A 12664-nucleotide genomic window follows, 5' to 3' on the forward strand; every position below is an offset into this window, starting at 1 on the left:
GGTATGAAATAAGTAGGCTGTACATGATTTGAACCACCAAAATGTACCCAACTTATTGTTTATGCCATAATGACATCCACAGGTTTTATAGCAATTGTTCAAATGAGGCCTTAAATGTGAAATGTTCTACAAGCATGTTCAAATCGGATACAGGATAGGTGGGCACTAGGGACGTCTGGGCACCTCGAATTGGCTATTTTGTTGGCTATAATGGCCATAATGTAAAAAAAAAACACACACACACACACACACACACACACACACACACACACACACACACACACACACACACACACACACACACACACACACACACACACACACACACACACACACACACACACACACACACACACACACACACACACACACACAGGGGGGTGCATTTACTTGCTCACCTAGTGCAGGTCTTTCAGAATATCCAACACAGTGTTGGGGCTGTTATCATCTCAGCCTTGGATTTTCTTGCAGTATTTGGATCATTAAACATTGCACTGTTCAGCTGACAGTCCATGCTGTTGCACCTCAGTCCGTGTCTAACTATAAGCTATATACTAACGTAACCTCACATGCAGCAACTTATTTTCAGAGCAATGTTAGATGCACCATTATTTCGTGTCGCCAGCATGTATGAAACCTCCCTCTGACATACAGTAGCTCTGGTCCAGAGCGTTGCATGGAGTTCTAACCTGGTGCTACAGAGTCAGACAGTCAGACAGTCTGACACAAGGTGCAGATTCAGAAGGCTCTGACACATCTCCACTCATGGGCTTAACACAGTTTATCTTCCCACTGTTTGTTTTAAGAACAAAGTGTTTTCTTTTTAGGGCCGGGGCATATCTCTCTCTCTTCCACCCCACGGCCACCACAACACACATTTCTTCTCAAAATGAGGAAACCTCACACAACCATGCACACAAACATTAGCCTGGGCATCATTCCTTTTCGGGTATATGATCCGGTCGGGAGCGGAAGTAAAAAAAAAGAAAAGTGGCCGGATGGGCAGAACCGGAAACACGTCTCACCACAAAATAGGTCCGTGCTAATAAAATCCTTGATTCGGCATAGTTTAGCTTATTTTTTAAATATAAATGTGCGTGCACTTTCCGGAGACTATTTAGCGTCTGTATTATCCCACGGGGAAATTCTATTCCATTTAAATTGGGGAACCAAAACAAAGCGGCACCGCAAAAACCGGATGGGCAGAATCCGGAAACAGGATTCTTTTCTCTTTTTTTTTTCAGTAGACCGGATCATATGGGTCTTTAGTAACGAACACCAGGCTTTCCTCCGAGGTGGAAAGACTGGTGATGCAAGGTTACACAAACATACACACACGCGCGAGCGGCACCCCCAGGGTCCTAGCGTCCTTCGTATACAGCACACAAACACACAGGCAGGCAGACAGATGCACTGCCTGGCGCACGCACATAAAACAGTTTTTTTTCCATCGTTCGGCCGTGTGCGTCCATGTACTCGAGTAAAAGTAAAATATTTGTCTTGGAAATGTACTCAAGTAAGAGTAATAAGTATCAAATAAATCTAATACTACAGATCCCCAGAATATGTACTTAAGTACAGTACTCAAGTAAATGTACTCCGTTACTGTCCACCTCTGCTCATCGCTATGAGTTTGTAGATCTGCAATTTTTTTAATAGCCAAAGAAATCTTAAAATGACACAGATGTGTTCCCGGTCTTAATGGATTAAATATAAAGTTATAGAACCACAGTGTGTAGAACAGTGTATTGTACTCACAGGCTGCTGTATATGAGCTCCAGTCAGCCTTGCTGAGAGAGGCTCTGGTGGTCAGCAGAGCTGAGGTCAGAGGTCAGATGAGACTGACTGAGCAGCAGGTCTGATCCACTGAGTCACCTGCTGACCACTGTCCTGATGACACTGAACACACACACACCACAGTTACACACTGTCCTGATGACACTGAACACACACACAACACAGTTACACACTGTCCTGATGACACTGAACACACACACAACACAGTTACACACTGTCCTGATGACACTGAACACACACACACCACAGTTACACACTGTCCTGATGACACTGAACACACACACACCACAGTTACACACTGTCCTGATGACACTGAACACACACAACACAGTTACACACTGTCCTGATCAGAGGTGGACAAAGTACTCAACCCCAGTACTTGAGTAAGAGTACAGATACTCCTGGTCAAATTTACTCCACTACAAGTAAAAGTAGCTCAGTCAAAATGTTACTCAAGTAAGAGTAAAAAAGTAATTGCTTTTAAATATACTTAAGTATTCAAAAGTACATGCTTTTAAAAATACTTAAAGTACAAGTAGCCTAAAAGTAAAAGTCCTTTGAAGTCCTCGACTACCTCGAGCACTGTCCCGTCGGCAGTGGTAAAAACGGCAGTGTTAAATACAGATACTTTAGTTCTCTTGGCATAGAGCTTGAGGCAGATCTTCCTGCTCTCTGTTTCTACTGCCAGTAGTTCCTTTACATTCTCTGCTATGTTTCTACTGCCAGTAGTTCCTTTACATTCTCTGCTGTGTTTCTACGGCCAGTAGTTCCTTTACATTCTCTGCTGTGTTTCTACTGCCAGTAGTTCCTTTACATTCTCTGCTGTGTCTGAGACTCAGGTAATGTCATCTGATAGTCAGTCATCATGATGGGAGTTACTAGCTTATCAATCAATCAATCAAACTGTATTTATAGAGCACATTTTCACACAACCTTAGTTGACCAAAGTGCTGCACAGGTAAAAGAAAAGCAATACATCAAATCAAAGAACAAAAACACAAAAACAAAAACATGTATAAAACACATAACATGCCTGCATATGGAGACACAGACATGGAGCGAGATTGTTCATTTACACCTACAGTATGTACACAGAAGGTAGAAAACATTAGATAGGAGTTAAAATAGGAATATTTAGGAGTGGATGTTGTTAAAAGCCAGAGAGAAGGTGAGTTTTTTGTAAGGACTTAATAATCTTGATGGACTTAGCAGATCTGATGTGGGCCACCACAAAAGCGCGGTCAGCTTAGTCTTCCTGGGGACCAGCATGAACCCCAGAGCCTCAAAAGAGAATCATTTTCTCATGAGGAAATAACAGGAGTCACACATGAGTGACACATCGCTGACAAAGCTGCACTCAGATCACATTCATTATATTCCAGTTCTTAATGTACTTTGGTGGTAAAGACAATCTATTTGGTACAAATTCTCAGATCCAGGGCCATCAACTGTGACCTTTTTGTCAAGATACAATAATATTCAGCTTCAACGATTAGGACATGGAGCTAACTTTAAACTGAGGCCATTTGTTCTAAAAAAAAAATGCATAGAGTAACTGTCATGGAGGGCGTTTTGATTACAGTGATTACACATATTTTTTCATCAGATTATAAGTAACATCTGGTGATATGACACAATACCTTACATGCTCATTCTGCATGCATACAGTTGACATAGAAAACAGAACATTCTCTCTGTTCAGTGTATGTTTGTACAGAGACCTGCAGACATTAGCGCCAATCCTGTGGGTGCCGGGGAGCCCGAGCACCCAATGAGAAAGCCGACCACCCACAGGAAATGTGTCGGTCGGATGACTGTTGTGTGATGCTTTGTAACGTGCACAGGATGCACGATGTACCCGCTCTGATACTGTGTGTTATTGTGAACAGATTTCTGTCATTCAAACTCTCTGCCTGTAATCTGCAAAGTCCTTATACCAGTTATGGTTTCATCATCAGCCAATAATCAAATAGTATGACTTGAAATTTAGTAAAAAAAAAAAGTCCTTTTGCACACCTACTGGGACAGGTGCGTAGGAGCAGGCAGCCAGTGCATGAGACAGGAAAGTATGGTGATCGCGCACACTGTCTTCACTTACAGCAAAAAAGTATTTTATTGCGAGTACAATGTTTCCAACTGACATTCATCAGGTATTTCTGATTAAGGGGTTAAAACTTGGTTGATGTGTGTGTGACTTGTTGTTGAGTACCCTACCCGCCCAACATAAATCGGCATCCATGCCTGCAGAGATGGTGGTTGCAGAGAGGCAGGTGTTGTTTGCAAGGCATGTGGTTCTTTGTGACCACATCCTCTGCTCTCATGAGAGCAGAGGATGTTTCATATCTACCCACACGCACAACCGTTAACTTCACCCTGTCAAAACAAGATGGCGCTGACATGCACAGCGGTGAACTTCACCCTGTCAAAACAAGATGGCAGACTGACAAGTCGACTTGCTTGGTCTCCACACAAACAACCTTTGATTTCCTATACTGACACATCTGGTCAAAATTCATGTCAGATCCTGTGTCTCTCAGATCGTAATCTAAATGTCTCAATAGAAGAGCAGGGAGACAAAATATAACCGCCCCAATTGGATAAGTTATATTGTATTAACATACTCTACCATACAGATTGTATAAGTTATATTGTATTAACATACAAAATGACATTTCATTCATTAAAAAAAGTTACATAGTGCCTCTTTAAGTAGATCTCGTAACTCTTGTTTCAGAGAAGTAACTCTCTGAAACCACCTGCACTGATGTGCTTGTAGAACCACTACGTTATACAAAGCCTGCAGAAACACCTATAAAAACATAGAAATGACTGAGGAACCAGAACTAAATACTTTTACTCCTACACACACATACAAGATGTAACAAAGAGGAGAGCGGAGAGGGAAGCCAGGAACATGCTAGTGTGAGAGCAGAAGTGTGGAAAAAAAAAACAGACAACCTAAAAGTACTCAGTACTTTACAGTCTTCTTAGAAATGCACTCGAGTAAAAGTAAAATATTTGTCTCGGAAATGTACTCAAGTAAGAGTAATAAGTATCAAAAAAATCTAATACTCAAGTAAAGTACAGATCCTCAGAATCTGTACTTAAGTACAGTACTCAAGTACATTTACTCCGTTACTGTCCACCACTGGTCCTGATGACACTTAACACACACACACACACACACACACACACACACACACACACACACACACACACACACACACACACACAACACACTGTCCTGATGACACTGAACACATACACCACAGTTACACACTGTCCTGATGACACTGAACACACACACAACACAGTTACACACTGTCCTGATGACACTGAACACACACAACACAGTTACACACTGTCCTGATGACACTGAACACACACAACACAGTTACACACTGTCCTGATGACACTGAACACACACACACACACACAACACAGTTACACACTGTCCTGATGACACTGAACACAAACACACAGTTACACACTGTCCTGATGACACTGAACACACACACAACACAGTTACCTGAGTAGACCTATGACATTTTCTTTCTATACTAAATACTTGATCTCAGAGGCAAATATTGTACTTTTGGGGTTTTGAACCAAGAGCCTTCAACTAATCTACTTATACCTCTTGTGCCACAGAGGCATGAAAGACAAAAGTGTGAATGATAAACTTAACTTTATAGACTTTAGATGGAGATTGTAAATGGTCAAAGGGAGGTCTTGAACCAAGAATCCTCTGCTTACAAACCCCTGACATATCTCTTGTGTCACAGTGTCATGAAAGATATGAGTGAATACCACATTTTTACAGTAGCTTCTTCCATTCAAATGGAGAGTGAAGATGTTCCTAACAGTAGTGTTGAACTGCAGGCCGCCTGCATGTTCACGCCTGCAGCAGGCCTTGGGTTTATAAAGCCCTTGACACATCTCTTGTGCTACAGAAGCATGCACGCATGTCGCCTGGAGCCAGTGAGCACCAGGCAAGACGTTTGGCGCTGATTAGCCGCAGACAGACACACAGAAAACATTAACAATGTTTATAAAGCAGTGAATGTGTTTAATATTGACTCCTGGCACCAGGCTGGCAGAACAAGTGTGCCGTGCCAACACACCTCTGGATCTACATCCATCCATTACTTATTACTTGGAATCAAGAGTAATATATTATATTACATATTATATTACATATATTTAAAGCAGCAATCTCTCTTGACCTTTTAAACTAAATGTTTTGAAAAGGCAGCCAACAAAACCTGAGTAATAGGTAATATGTACTATTTTTTACATAGTATATGGTATAATATTACTGTTTTGGCAGAGTAATACCTTACACTGGGTAAAACTATAATATTACAGTAATATATTAAAAGTAACGTGTTACTGCCCAGCACTGCACAAAACACAGTTACCTACACACCTACAAACACACACACAGTCCTGCTGAACACACAACACAGTCTCTCACACACACACACACACACACACACACACACACACACACACACACACACACACACACACACACACACACACACACACACACACACACACACACACACACACACACACACACACACACACAACACAGTCTCACACACACACACACACACACACACACACACAAGCCCGAAGCCTTGGAGGTAGATGAGCAGCAGAGGCCCGGGTAAGGATCCCAGGGCATTACACACATCTTACATACAATAGGGTCATGTTAGAACTTTGTCAGAATTGGACCCCGATATTGATACTGTATGTATTTGGCCGCGGACCCCCATTTTTGAATAGCCAATATATAACATATGGATAAAGGGGTTAAAAGTATTGTGATGCTGTATTTAAGAACATTGCTTTTCGAGACCGGAAATTCCAAGATGGTGGATTTGAATTTGCCGAAAAAAAGTGTCTTGAAAACGTGTCTGTAGAAACCAATGGGTGACCTCACTGTTCCCTTCGTCCATATTTTTTACAGTCTATGGGTGTAACTCACATTGTCTCTCCTGTGGCTGCTCTTGATGGTTCTGATCTCCTGTAGGAGGCGCTCCATCTGCTCCTGGTTCAGCTCCTCAAAGCCCCTCTGGATGGAAGGCATGTAGGCCGGGGGGAGTCGTACCGACAACCCTGTGAGGTCCTGGCTCACGGAGTTTGGACCAGAGACGCACTGAGAGTTCTGGGGGTTTATAACAAAATAAATTGTGTTACAGTGCCATCTAGTGGCTTTCTGGTATACATGTGGTGCCTCTATGTACAGTATATTTGCAGTGGTGGAAGAAATACTGAGTAGTTTTTAGATATAGCAGATATACAAGAATAATAGATATACAAGCTCATAGCGCGGCACGAGTGCCGTGCTATGATCTTGTAGATCTGCTATTTTTTTTTAAGTCTTGAAAATGTTTGCAAATCTTTGAATACAAGTTTTTTTAAAACAAACATTTGTAACTCAAATATTTGCAACTGGGATTCTACAAATGTCTTCTAAATCCTAACAGTTTAAAAAAAAAAAAAAAAACATATGTTGCTATAATCAGTGGTTCTCAAACGTTCTCATGTCAAGGGCCCCCAAAATGTTATGTATTTGGCCGCGGACCCCCATCTCAAAATATGTTGCTCCAGGGACCCCCCCAGAAACTATTTTTTTAGTTAAAAATGTTCACTTTAAACAGTATATATATTCAAAGATTTGCACACATTTTCACGATTTTTCAAAAATAGCAGATCTACAAGCTCATAGCGCGGCACCGAGTGCCGCGCTAATGCTGTGTGAGGAGCTGGTTGACCACGCGGTCCGTCACCCCTGTGTTGTCATGACCCCTCCTGGGGGCCAGCGAGTCAAACTCATCAAAGAACAGGATGCAGGGCCTGGCTGCCTGGGCCCTGAGGGACATTTCAGATTGAGAATTTGATTTGAAATTATCCGAGAATAATAGGGTTTTATGGCAGATGCTTCTGAACCTGCTAGTTTGACCTAATTCTCTTTAATCTTATTAAAAATGACAGTAAAGGGTTAGAAATCAGTAGTGGCGACGAGGCTTGTCACAATTATTACATAATCGTCTAAACACAATTATTACATAATCGTCTAAACACAATTATCTTTGCATAATCGTCATAATCATTTCCATGTTGAAAAATGTTCATGCATTTTCAAATATAAAAACATTTTGAAAGTATGAAATATTTAAATATGTCAGTAATGTCTTGTATATTTAAGTTTAAGTGTTAAGTAAGCAGAACATCATTTGAAAGTACATTTGTAGAACCTGCACACCGATCCTAATTAAAACATATTTTTCATTCATTGCTTGGTGGCAATGCAGTCTGGACTACAGGAACTGACATGATGACCTGTCCATTATTATAAACATATGTTGTTACTTTGCTGTGTCCCGTAGTTAAATAAAGCAGACCTTAATAAAAAAGGAAGCAGTTATTTTAATGCTGCAATGGATCATATTTATAGAGTAGCAGAGATTTAGCAGAGAGTCATTCTACAGCAGCATTGGCTAATTGTTCTGGATATAATAACACACTTTGCCCAGTAGATGTCCTCATAGCATACAGTATGCTTGGTTGTAAATGAAACTAATGGTTATGGAAACACTTCATATGGTGAATAATAATAATAATACCAGCTTTAATAAGTGGTATTGTACCCCTCATTGTATCCTCTGCCTTCCTCACACAAACAATGTTTGTTTCATGTACAGTTTATGAATGTGTGTGTGGACAGGGTGTGGTTAGTGTGGTCTTTTCTTAGATCATGTCTTGCATAACAGTGCCTTGATCACAACTCTGCTATTAATCATTAATTAAGCTTAATAGACATAGACAATACCTCCTGGAGAACTAATAACCATCTACTGTATGGGTTCTTTATAATAACTATTACTAACCCGCTGCCACTGTCCTTAAGTCACAACTGGAGCAGAACAGTGGTGAAGACAGGACTAAGCCTAACACCCAGTCATCCGTCTGATATGAGGAAATAGCAGCAAGACAAACACCAAGCTAATAAACAATAACTGATAGCAGTAACACTGTACGTACCTGTGATTTATTAGCGGCAAGTTTTTTACTGAGCGGAAAACATAGAGTTACATTAATCCTCATAAGCTACAAGACAGAAGATTAACGTTGGCTGACATGTGTCCACCATTGCATGGCAGTGTTGATTTCGTCGACTAAAACTGACGAAACATGTTCGTCGACTAACTTTTATCATTCACGAAAACTAAATAAAAACAAAGCTTTGATGACTAAAACTAAGACTAAATATATTGAAAATGTTGTCAACAAATAAAAACTAGACTCAAATGTAAGTGAGGGACTAGTGGAGAAGAGATGCAGTAGAACTAAAAGATGAGTCATTTTATGTTCGGTTGTGCTCTGGTGTGAAAATAGCAGATCTACAAGCTCACAACGTGTCACAGCGAGCTTGTAGATCGGCTATTTTCAGCATGCAATCAAGTGTAAAATCAGCCATTACGATGCCATCAAGGCACCGGCGAACTACATTTTAGTCGACTGATTCAACTGTAGATTTAGTCGACTATAATCGTATGATATTTAGTCGACTAAAACTAGACAAAAACTAAAACATTTTAGATGACTAAAATATGACTAAAACTAAATGGAATTGTATTCAAAAGACTAAAACTAAACCAAAATTTGCTGTCAAAATCAACACTGTTGCATGGAGAGCATTTCGTATAAAAATGTAAGAAATTAAAACTGTGTTCAGCATGAGATGTGATGAACAACAGAATCACAACATGTAGTGGAGGCCTTCATCTGGTGTAAAACTACTCTGCACTTGCTTATCAGACATAGAGCTGCTTTGCATGAAGCTACAGCAGAACTACAGTACAGTATCACTCATAATATTCAGATGAATAGACATTGTCCTACTGTACCTCTACTGACAGACTTCACAGCATCAAACCTGAAGTGTAACAGGTGTTTCACTTGCCTTGCCAGAAACAGCACGTTTCCTGCCTTGATGGAAGAGCTTTAAATGGAATAATTGCTTCATACTGAACAGTCTTTATGTTTAATTCTCTCCTCTGCCCTACAGAGATCATATAGAACAGCTAACTATGTGAGTAGAGACTGCACCTCCTAACAGTATCGCTAGTATAATTTGGTGACATGTATGAGTTAAATGTTTTGTTTCTAATGAAATGTAAACTTTTCTAGAACTTGATGGATGCCACTATGGAGCCAAAACAACAGCCAGCATCCAACAAGTCTGGTCTCTATTTTCTATTTAGATCTGATATTACACAAATTCAGCATTTTATAAACGTTTTAAATGTCAACATAATTGAAAAGCAAGTCTGCCTTCAGTGGCTAGAATGAGGCATCTCTCTGGGGTGACAGGAATGGAATATAATATGTAATAATTATGTTAAACAGCTTTTTGATTCTTTAGCTTATTTCTTATAGGAGTCGTATCTAAGTATTTACCATGGAGGGCCAAGAGTATTGCAGGTCCTATGAATATCATATGAATTCACTGAATAGTTCAACTCCTCTGTAATGACATAAACTCCTGTAGTGTTGGGTTGAGATGAGGACAACACTGTTTATTGCATTGCTTTATGATGATAGTTTGTATTCTTCCTGTCTGTTTCAGGCTGGTGTCACAGGCAGCTGGCTTATTACTTCTCCCTGTTCTGCTTTCTGTTGACTCTGGTCACACTCCTACAGACCCTCTATAGTGAGTACTGTACTTCATGTCTCCTATAATAGACCCTCTATAGTGAGCACTGTACTTCATGTCTCCTATAATAGACCCTCTATAGTTAGTACTGTACTTCATGTCTCCTATAATAGACCCTCTATAGTGAGTACTGTACTTCATGTCTCCTATAATAGTCTATAGTGAGTACTGTACTACCAGATTTCCACCAACCATACTGTAGGTCTATGTCATCTTGCTGCAGGGCTACTTACAGTAGCAGTGCACTGGCTCTCAGCCTTTTTAATTACAAGGACCCCCAGTTTGATACACAATAGGCTGTGGACCCTCTTTTGATAAAGGTTTTATCCACACTGTAAAACCCACAGTGTTAATTGAACTCTGAAAGTGTACCAGTGGCGCCAAATGGGTCCATTTGGTTCCATCAGAGTTACAGACCCGTAAGGGTCCATTTGGACCCCTGGGGGTCCCCGGACCGGATGTTGAGAACCAGTCTTAAATCTCTTATGTCAGTACACTGAACATTAGACAGCACAAACATTCACTCTCAGCCTAGAGGCAGAGCAGAGCAGAGCAGCAGTTTACCCACAATGCAGTGTGAACATTGACCTACAGTATTCCATCCATCATACTGACAGTTGAGGTTTCTACAGTGTCTTATTTGACCTTTAGCTGACAACATGTCCAAACACAGAGTCATCTTCATTTCATAAGTTGACAACATTGCAAGCAGTAGTAAGTAGAACAAGGTTCAGAACCATAGCAGCACACAGCAACATCTCTCCAGTGTTCATTTAACGTAGGATCATCCATTTTTACACTTTCAGTCAAATTCACACTCAGTAGGTTGTAGAGTAAGATATCTGAACAGTCTCTGTTGTTGTTTGGTGTTTGTTTTTGACCTCCTTTCTGTCTGTCTGTCTGTCTGTCTGTTTTGTTTTCAACGGCACACATCACACCGGATGCTGGCCCTTTGTTGTCCTGTATCCATGGCAACGGCTGTTGGGACGACGGCTGTACCTGTGTATCTGATGTCTGTAATTCCACAAAATTCTCCAAACACTTAAAAAAAAATAGCAGATCTACAAACGCTGCGAGCTTGTAGATCTGCTATTTTTGAATAGCCAAAGTATCCAATACGGATAAAGGGGTGAAAATGTATTAACACCTTCTGCTGGGGACCCCCTGGAACCCCCTCAAGGACCACTGAAGACCACTAAAGGGAGCAACAACAACAATGTAAGTGAAACACACTACAGGACAGGTTTGTGAGCAGCAGTAATGGCTGCCATGAATCTGACTGCCTAGGCCCAGATTTCACTACACACAACAAACTAATACAAAATCACCACAATTCTGGTATAAAACCAAGACAAGGCTTTGTTTTACATTGCAAGGTGCTCATATTGAACATGTTTAATGTTCTAATACTTCATTTACCTGAACAAACAGGGAACAACGGGAGACAGAGTCAGTTTTGGTGTTGTTCTTTCTCTCTTCCTTGTTCATCTGAAGAAAGATGTCACCTGACCACCTAAAACTACCTGTCTCACAGTCGGATTTGCCACCTTGTGGCGAAAAGTGGGATAGGTCTGTTCCTAAAATAATAAGTTCCCTGCTCGTTCTAATAGACCGCCGAAGTCTGACGTCATTTACACATCCTTTGTTTGTCTACCTGGTTCGCAGTTTTCCACCCCCATTCTGAATCCCATAGACGTCTTTAATATCGCGTCAAATAAGAACTGTGTTCCAAAAATAAACAAATGACCCCGGCGGGTTGACTCTTATGGATATGAAGCATCAACTGACGGTGAGAAAACGCTAATGTTACTTCCGCCGAATTAGTTACATTTTCGCCAGAAACAGACTGTATCAAATATAAGTGACTGACTATCATAAACGATACAGAACCTCCTCCCTGACAATAACGCCGACACGCGGTGTTTATTTTTGGACCACAATTCTTATATGAGACGATTCTAAGATGACCCAATGTTATTCTCCATAGAGAAATTACTTCCGCAAACCTGGGGATGAACGAGTGACATCAGGACTTCGGTGCTCTATACACAATAAGGCTCTTGAAAATACAAAGAACACGTTCATAATAAACAAAAATGTGACTATACATGTGTGTATGTCACACGTGTCACC

This window comes from Gymnoscopelus braueri (genome assembly GCF_963280865.1).
Source record: "Gymnoscopelus braueri genome assembly, chromosome: 11".
Taxonomy (NCBI): domain Eukaryota; kingdom Metazoa; phylum Chordata; class Actinopteri; order Myctophiformes; family Myctophidae; genus Gymnoscopelus; species Gymnoscopelus braueri.